Here is a 9,968-nt window from a genome sequence, read left to right as displayed (position 1 = left end):
ATTTCTGAGCTAAAAATATTGACCAAAATACCCCTGCGATAGTTTTTGATCCGATAATTTTTCCGAGTTTAGAATACCCTTAGTTACGACTAATAATAACCTAGGAACCAAGTTTGATCGAAGAAAAATCGACCCACCTAATTACCAATAGTGGCCGAGCACCCTAAGGGGGGAGGAGGAAAATTTCTTTTTCGAAAACTTGTCCTTTCGCGCTAGATTATCGTACCTCGGAGTATATACTACTTCGTGTAACCTTAGTGAGTCTTGGTTGTTGAGTTTCTGACTCATTGTGATTGATTTCTGTGGTTTTACTCTAAAGGTGCTTTTGAGGATTTTCCTGAAGAGCAAGGCTTTGACTGTGAAGAAGTGTTAGAGGGGAACCCTGGAGAATCTTTAGGTGAGGGCTACTCACTGAATCCTTAGTTAATGCTTAGGTGTCGATACTTCGACTTGATTTACTGTTTCCGCACTTGTTTGTGTTTGATTGGAAAAATGTTTTCTGATGCTTCGGCTGACAATGTAGATGATTCATCTACTGAATGTTTTTGAGATTGAATTACATGGTACGTGCTAAGTGGGTAATCTAGGATGTGTGATGCATGCTTTATATGCTAAGTGCTACGTGGTTATTTTAGAATGTGTTGATATATGACATGTTTGTTGATTGTGCTGATTTAATTATGTCTCTGCACTGATATCTGTGATTCTGAGTAGTGAGAATAGCGGGCAGGTCATGCCGATTTTATTTTGAGATTTTGGGGAAAGTTTGATAGGACGAATGAGATTCGGGCCTTGTTATGGTTATATGGATCGAGACATTCTCGGGGAATTAATTGGGATATTTGGATGTTGAAAACTCATAAGATTTGCGATAAGACTAAAAGGATATTATTTTGTGAAGAAAACTCATAAGACATTAAACAACCTCTAAATCTTCAAATAATGATAATAAACTCGAAAGGAAGCTTAGGATGCGAATCTTAGTTTTGAAAAGCGAGAAGTGTCGTCGGATCCAAGTGTTGAGAATATTGAGAAGTTTTGAGTATTGATACTCTTGTGCTCTGGGAGCAGTTGTGTTGTTGGGCTATTTGAGAGATAAGCCGGGAAACTGATAGTTTCTAAGTATGTTGATACTCTTTGCTCGTTGAGCAGTTTTGACCATCGCATGTGTAACACCCCGATTTCCAGGTGTCACTTTAGTAACCAAAAATAATCTTTACGCGGAAAACAGGTAATTTTTTTTTCGTTTTCTTTCCTTTAAATCAAAACGATAAGGAAGTAAAGACAAAACCCAACTACTAAACTAACCGATATACAACATATATACATGTACAGCCTCAGCTGCACTCCATGTCACGCGCACTCGCAATGACTCCAAAGCAGTGTGCCCGTAGGCAAATATATACAGACCCAGAAGTGTAAGTGAGAAAATTATAATTACAAACCACTAGGAGAAAGTCGGCCTCAATATGGCCTAAGCAAAGACCCCTATGGTCCAACTGACTCACTGTGATCCCTCAGTAAGAGAACCACACGAAAAGTCATGCGTCGGAAACCTACCCGATCCCAAAAGCAAAACGAATCAGAGCTCTACACAAAACATGACGCCTGCCCAAACCTAACCTCCCAGTGCCAAACCCACAACGATCTGAAGTCGGCAAGTTGAAGCTCAACTCCATGCGCCATAGAACTCCTTTCGTCAGACGTCCACGCTCGTCAGTCCGGTCCTCCATGACCCTTCCCCGATACGTCGCCCGGTGACCAGCTACATCGATCACCCAAGTGGTGGGGGCATCCCGATCCAGCAGCTCATATCTGATCCCCCCCCGAGGGAGAGACCGTCGAGAACCAGTCAACCATCGACATCTGGCAGCAGGCCGACCGCCCAAACACAAACATACAAACAAAGTCAAGGCGCTAGGGTCAACTCACAGCAATAAGTACATATACACTCAACATGTGACGGGGTATATATATAAGTTTTTATATAAGCATATAAGTAATCCTAGCATGTTATGGCTCTAACATTGCTTCAATAAACAAACAGCACACAGTCTCAGTCAGCATGAATGTATGCGTGAAATGCACAATATGAATCCGGATTTGTGACGCGTTCCCGTTCGCCACAAGTGAAGCATTCTCGTTCTTCACTATGCATGGACCATTCCCGTTATCCATCCTGGATGAAATCCATCCTGGATGAACCATTCCCGTTATTCATCCTTGGTGAACCATTCCCGTTATTCACCATATGATGAACCATTCCCGTTATTCATCATTTATGCAAGGTGAACCATTCCCGTTATTCACCATGATATGCACAGGTGAACCATTCCCGTTATTCACCCGATTGAATGCAACGTGGTTAGCCAAACAACGAATCGCCCTTACCACGAAAGTGTTTAGCTGACAACCCAATCTCAACAAACCCATGAGTTAGTGTCGGTCAATACAACACAACTCGGAGTAAGTGTCGGTCAATACAACACAGCTCCACCAACAAGAATACACAAGGGTCTAGTGTCGGTCAATACAACACAGCCCAAACAACAAGAGCGCTAAGTGTCGGTCAATACAACACCGCTCCAACAACAAGAGAACCCAAGGGATTAATGTCGGTCAATACAACACAACCCCATCAACAAGAGTACGTAAAGTACTCGGTGACTTTCAATCATCACCATAGCTCACCTTAGTGGCTTTCCCCAATTCCAATAACTCACAACAAAGGTCGACTTTTCCCCGTCTTTCGTAAATATTTTCCCCTTCAGTTTTCCTATACTTAAACATTAATAAAAATGATTTCAATTCAGATTAGTCAGGTTATGAGTTTATTTCTCAAAATCTAGGTTTCCCAAGTCTTTAGTTTTCGAAATTCTAATCCTTCTACGTTTTCCAAAAACCAACCACCCAAAAGAAGTTTCCCGGGGAAAGTCTAAGTAAACCAACAAATACCAACCAGGCTAGGTCTCAAACCCCTCATTTGGACTTGCCTAGGGTTGCTCATCCAACCCAAAATATCAAAGATCACCAGATCAATGAATCTCCACTCCGAAGTCGCGTCAAAACGCTCAATTCAACACAACATCACATCATAAGTTATGAAAACATTCATAACAATAAACCATCATCATAATCAATATCATAGCAAAGCATAAGTCGAATTTATCGGCGCCTATCATGCAATCATAGCTAATATATATGTAAGTTGCCCTAACCTCGAGCTGTTCCAGCTTCGCAAACAAAGTTCTCCTCAAACAATTGCTCTGAGTCTTCCAAAGTTCCCTCAACTGAACCTCGGAGAAAAACAAAGCAGAATCCAAACAAAATCGATTAGTTCGATCGCAAAAAAATACATAAACGATAGACAAAGCATTAAAGCTTCAGAATAGGACAATCAGGTACGAAAAGACAAGTTTTCGAAACCGAAAAACTCCCCCCTAAAGGAAATAGTCCACGACCTCAAAGGAAAAAGGGCTTCGGCTCTTTTTCTTTGATCAAATCAATTCACAAGGTAGTTTTAGGATAAAACTAAGGCAAAGAAACTGTCGGAACAATTTTCGGACAATCGGGCCGAAATACGGCTATCCAGGGGCATTTTGGTCCAAAATAAAGGCTCAAAACTTCAAAGTTATCAGTTCTGAAAACAAATTTGACAGCAACGATCCTCATGACATCCGTGACAACAAATCCTAAAGGCATGAAGTCAGATTAAGTCTTTTTGACAATAAAGTTTCGAAATGTGAGACAAAAAGGGTTTTGAAACAGTTTTTCAGATCCTGGACAACTGGATCACAATCAGCGTTTACTGACAGAGGTTTTAGACTCAGGGGAACGTAAGGAACATAACCCAACCAAGAAATCGAAGAAATCGGACCATTTTAGAAAAAGCTCAAAACTGTGAGCACAGAAACGACTTCAGAAACTCAGCAGAAACAGAAATCAGAGATAGGAATCGTGCTAGTTACCTCAATACCTAGAAGTAGGGACGAACTGCACGAAGATCAGTCAAGTTTTCGCGAAAATCTCTCCTCTCCCTCTCTCTCCACAAACCGCGGCCTTGAATGGGTGAAATGGCAAGATTTTTGCTTTTTCGCCTATTTATAGGCGGGTGAAATCGCGGGAAAATGAAAATTTCGCGATTCCGATTTTTGCAGCACGTTCACCGAGGAATTCTAAGAGAGATTCTGGCGTCAGAATTCCAGAACTCAAAACAAGTATCTATGATTTGGGAAAAACGATATCTAAAATCCCAAAGGCGGTGTAAGTTAATCTGTCCCGAAAAACTACTTTTTGCTGTGATGCTCAAACGACAAAACTTCCTACTGAAGAAAGATTGGAAACGTCGAAACAAGTCTGGCAGCACGGACGGAATCTTCGTTAGAAGTCCCGAATAGAAAAAGTCTTCATCCATCGCTCGAATCTAGGGTTTCGGAGCAAAGAAATTAGAGTCGGCGGGCATCCGAAAAGTGAAACCTATCATGCGTACAGTCCAGAGTTCCGAAATGAAACGCTGGTCGAAGGAAAAATAAAGAGAATCTTTAAATTTTCCAAGAGTTCGAAATCTCACTTAAAACGTTGCTCTAAAAGCGATATAGCCTATACTGGACACGCTCGCCATAAGGCAGGTGTGCAGACGACTCGCACTAACTCCGAAAACGACTACGCAACATTCCTCAAGCAATTCCTGGACTTTCTTCTTCATTAATCTTTCTCAAATATCAAACTCCTGTCACGCTTACACTGATTCTACGCGTGAGTCGGAAACTAGCTTGTTCTGAAAATCTAGGTCTTACAATGGAGATGAGTCGGATGATTTGGAGATCATCATGAGAGAATGTGTGTTGTTGAAAGAAGTGTCTTTTGTCGCAGAATCGACTTTACCTTAGGGTAAGCTTTCAGAGACCATAATTTACCTAGAACACGTGGCGACGTGTCGAGTGAGGTCGGAGACGTTGTTTGGCTAATCATTTCGCATTCATGCACCATTAATGAGGTATTAACACGAGACGGACTGCGGACCTCGGTGGATTCCAAAATGGTCATAAGACCAGGATTTCCGCGTAAGAGCGCTTGTAGGCGACTCTTAGTAGCAGACCGAAATGGAAGACCTTCGGGTTTACTGCTGATCTGACTACCGTTGTTGTTAGAGTAAGAGGCACGCGGGCCGAAATGGTCCCACCGTAGCTGGTGTTAGGGCTGATCCGTTTGATGTCCATCCCTTCCGGAATGCATTTGGTTAACTGGGTTAACCGTCATATCATTTCATGCAACATGCATGCTGACTTAGTTGCTGAGTGTGATTGATACTTGTTAATCCTATTTGATGTATGCTATTTGTTATTGCCGTTGTTTACATTCATTGTGGAGTGTGCAACCCTAGGATGTTATTTCTAGCTATAAGCCTAAGTGGCTATCTCTTATCTGTAACTATTGGATTTATTATCTACATAATTCTTTGGAGTTGACCCTCGCGTCTTCTGTGTGTGTTTTGGCGGACAACGCCCTTTGTCAGATGTCCATAGCGGACTGGTTCACAATGGTCCACCCTTCGGGGGGGATTAGATACGAGATGATAGACCAGGATGACCCCGGTTCGTGGGTGGTTGACCCCGCTAGCCATCGAGCGACGTACTCGGGGCGGATCATGGAGGACCATGTAGATAGGGTAGGATACTTGACGTCAGGAGTGCTGCGGAGATGCACTGTCAGTTTCAACTTGCCACCCGGTGTGCATTGCGGACCAGGAGTAGGAGGACCACCACCGCCACCATCGTCTTCGGATTATGAGGACCCCTCAGAGGAGGAGCCTGTGGGAGTGCATTTTTCAGAGTCCAGTTCACCCACCGTTGCTGTTATAGATGATCATGGTTCGGGCCCTAAGCCCGAGAGACCAGCACCGGAGCGCATCGCGGTTGCGAGAGGAGGACGGGTAGTGTACATAGACTTGGTCGTTCTGGATTCAGATTCAGACGACGATCATGCTAGCATGTAGGTTTTAGTGCTTGTGTGAGCTCCTCGAGATAGGATTAGTGTAGGAGTAGAGTCTTAGCTCTGACTGTCATTTGTTTCCTTGGGGACAGGGTAGTTTTCCCGCCTATAGCTTTTTGTGTCGTTTCCTTACGGGAATCACAGAGAGTTGGTTGGACTTAGGAGGTCTTCTTTTCAGGCCATTGGGCCAACTTAGTCTTATTTTTGAAGGTTGTGTTGCGGACACTTAACCTTTCCTGTTGGTTTGTATATATTGCCTACGGGCGCTACACTTTCTACTTTCCATCACTGGAGGTTACTCGTGACGAGGTTGCTACATACAGCGGGGGCTGTAATATATATTGTATATTAGTTCTGTTATCTCTCGCATTTGCGTTTTATTTATTTCAGTCTTGTTTATATTATCGACGAAAAAAAATATATTTACGTTTTTCCGCATTAAGTTTATTTTTGGTTTCTAAAGTAACGCCACCGAAATCGGGGTGTTACAGTTTCACTGGTGGTAGCCATTGTTTTTCACACCGGCCCGGATCACTGAACATTGTTAGGTGTGGTAATCAGAACTTGCGCTCTGATACCAATTGAAGGTATGAAGAACGGTAGAAAGTGTTACAACTGCACTTGAAACCTACAAGTGACTAACAATTACACTGACTTAGCTCACACTAAGATTCACTCTCTTAGTCTTCTCTAGGATCCGATCAACCTTGATCTCCTAAAGGTAACTAAACAAACAGTTTAACAAAGAATGTTTACAAGAGATTTGCTTCTGAAAAGCTAATAGTAAACACAATGAATTCAGATGAATGAATGCTTGAATGTTTTTGAATATAGCTTGCGCGTGTGTAATTCTTCTCACCGCATCTTTCAATCTTCAGCCTCTATTTATACTCCAAGGATTAGGGTTTAAACGCTGCATGGAAATTCTACCGTTGGAGGGCAGTTCTGGAAATTCCAGCTTCTGCTGTGGCTGAGAATGTTAGGTAGGTCGTCAGGATAGTACATATGCTTTTGTACTTGGATAGCGACTTGACCTTTAAACCTAGGAGACTTCTGATCAGGGGAATGCTTCATGTTGGAACTTGTGAAGCCGGTTGATCAGAGTCAGAGGGAAAGCACAGATCCTCTGACCATTGTATCTTCTGATTCTGAACGCAGAGGGAAGTACATGGTCTTCAGAGTTTCCACTGTTCAGCTTCTGGATCTTTAGAGTCTTCTACACCATCAGAACATCTGAACCTTCTGAGTTTCTTGGTTGTTAGAACTTCTGGATCTTCAGAACTTCTGGTGACTGAGTCCATATCAGAGTTTGTATAACTTCAGATCTTCTGAAGCATTTCTACTGTTCAGAGTGAAAATAGATGTTGCGAAAGCGTTGCTTGGGTCACTTTTTATGCACAGTGCTTCAAATTAGTGTGAGACTGAATCAAGGTCAGAGCCTGTAAATAGCACACTCAGAAAAACACGTTAGAGTACAATAATTGTTCATACTCAAAAGGTTAACTTGTAATCATCAAAACATAGAGTTGTACTATGATGACCCTATTTTAGTAGTGTTTTTAGGGTCATTTCTTTGGTTGTTTTGAGTCTTTTTGTTGAGTCTCATGTAGTGTTTCATGCATTCTCATGCATTTTTATTCTTTTCTTTAGTTTTTATTTCGTTTTAGTAATTTAGTAGTTTTTTAGGTAGTTTTATTGCATTTTAAGTAAAGTTTAGGACTTGCATGGTTTTGTTGTGTTTTATGAGGGACTTCTTGTGCTAATGAGCTCTTGGAGCTTCTAGAATCTTCCTTGTCTTGTTGGTTAGGTTTGGAGTGCAGAAACAGAAGGAGAAGGAAGGCCAAGAAGCATGGAATTGATGAAGAACATATAGAGAATTGAAAAGAGGAGTTTCAGAAGCCAAAAAGTCATTTTCAGGCGAGCTAGAGCGCCTAGGCGCTGGGAGTGGGCGCCTAGGCGCCAATAGGGTCAGAGAGCATGTTTTACAACATGCAATTGGCGCTCAGGCGCTCTGAATTGGCGCCTGAGCGCCCAGTTTCGTTAGTTTCAGCCTATAAATAAGGCTTAGGCCAATTTCTTTGATACATTTTGTCATTTCACTCATTTTTGGTCAAGTTTGAGAGCTGAGGAGAACTTTGGGGCCAAGGGAGGCTTCCAACTTGTACTTTTTCTTAGGTTTTATTTACATTTTCTTCATGAATTCACTAGCCATGAGTGGCTAGTTTACTTTTTGCTTTGGGTTAAGAGATTCTATGAAACTTTAGTTTATAAATCCTATCTCTATGCATGAGTCTTGATTCAATCTTGTATTTCAATTCCTTATTGCATGTTTAGCTTTGGTGCACCTTTGCTATAGGCTAGATTATAATAGAATGGAAATTTGTTATGATTCAGGGACATGAATTGGAATAGATCCTTCTATACTTGCTTCTAGGAATAGAGTGAGGGTAGGGTTTTGTTGGCCTGAATAATTAAGCTATCATACCTCTTATGAATGTTTAAGTACACAAGGAATTGGGCTTATCTTTCAATTTGAGAGAATTACTTTTATGAGGAATCAACTAGTAAGTACATAGGCTATAACAACAAGATATAAATCAAGATATCACATGCATAGGATAGGTGGACTAAAATGGATTAGATGATCAAACACCCAAGGCAATTTTCCATCAATTGTTATTTACATCATTTTCAACATTGCTCTTTTGCAAATCTTTTGTCACAATCAACCAAAATCAATTTCTAAATTGTACTGTCTTAAGAACTTGCAAACTCTAGGCTTAAATCAGTAATTCTCACTCACAATCCCTGTGGTTCGATAATTTAAAACCCGGAGGTATTCGTGCACTTGCGAATTGACCAACAAGTTTTTGGCGCCGTTGCCGGGGATTGTTTGTGGTTTTCGGTTTAAGTTAAAGAGTTTGTTTGTTTGTTTTACTAAGCATTGCATTGAATAGGTGTTACTAACCTTTTCTCTGTTTTTGTGATTTCAGTTTATGCACAGTAGGCTTGGCACGGATCCATTGCTGTTTGATCCGGAGCCTGAACGTACTCTTCGCCGTCGTCGAGCCCAACAAAGGCTTGAAGCCATGGCTGCTCAAATGACGGAAGAGGAGATGCAAGCCCACATTGAAGAAAGAGTGAATGAGGCTCTTGCTCAAATACTTCAAGAGCAAGAATTGGAGAATGCCAATCGTTCTCTCAGAGACCTCACCTCGGCTGCCATGAGCTACGATTATCCGGGCAGCATAGTTTCCCCCGATGGCACGGGAAACTTTGAGCTGAGGCCGGCATTCATCAACTTGGTGAGCCAAAATCAGTATGGTGGAGGTGCTCTTGAAGATCCTCATGCACACATGGAGCGGTTTATCCGCAATTGCAACACCTACAGAGTTCAGAATGTTTCAGCGGACACAATCCGCTTGAGTTTGTTCCCTTTTTCATTGAGGGATACTGCTGAAGAGTGGTTGAATTCACAGCCCCAAGGTAGCATTACATCTTGGGAAGACTTGGCTGAGAAGTTCACCACAAGGTTTGTTCCAAGAGCCCTCTTGAGGAAACTCAAGAATGACATCATGACTTTTACTCAAACCACCGATGAGAATCTCTATGAAGCGTGGGAGAGGTTCAAGAAGCTCTTGAGGAGGTGTCCTCAACATAACCTTACTCAAGCTGAGCAAGTAGCAAAGTTCTATGATGGTCTCCAATAGTCTTCGAGGTTTGGTTTGGATGCGGCTTCAAGTGGAGAGTTCGATGCCTTACTTCCACAAGTGGGGTATGAGTTGACTGAAAAGATGGCTATAAGAGCCATGAACTCTAGTAATGATCGCCAAGCCCGAAGAGGAGTCCTTGAGGTTGAAGCTTATGATCAACTTATGGCCTCCAACAAGCAACTCTCCAAGCAAATGAATGAGATTCAAAATCAAATGAAGACTACCAAGATTGGTGGTCGAGTTGCCAAGGTGGAGTGCGTGACT

General features: G+C 42.0%; 1 non-coding gene across 1 annotated transcript; it reads right to left on the bottom strand.

The window, feature by feature from the left end:
- Positions 1–9,548: 9,548 nt before the first annotated feature.
- Positions 9,549–9,655, bottom strand: LOC130709727 (small nucleolar RNA R71). The gene has a single exon (XR_009010197.1). It is a non-coding gene; the product is annotated as a small nucleolar RNA R71 (small nucleolar RNA).
- Between the last annotated feature and the right edge of the window lie 313 nt (positions 9,656–9,968).

Source organism: Lotus japonicus, chromosome 3, assembly GCF_012489685.1.
Source record: "Lotus japonicus ecotype B-129 chromosome 3, LjGifu_v1.2".
NCBI lineage: Eukaryota > Viridiplantae > Streptophyta > Magnoliopsida > Fabales > Fabaceae > Lotus > Lotus japonicus.
Note: the sequence above shows the minus strand (reverse complement) of the source record. Positions and strands in the feature narration are given on the sequence as shown.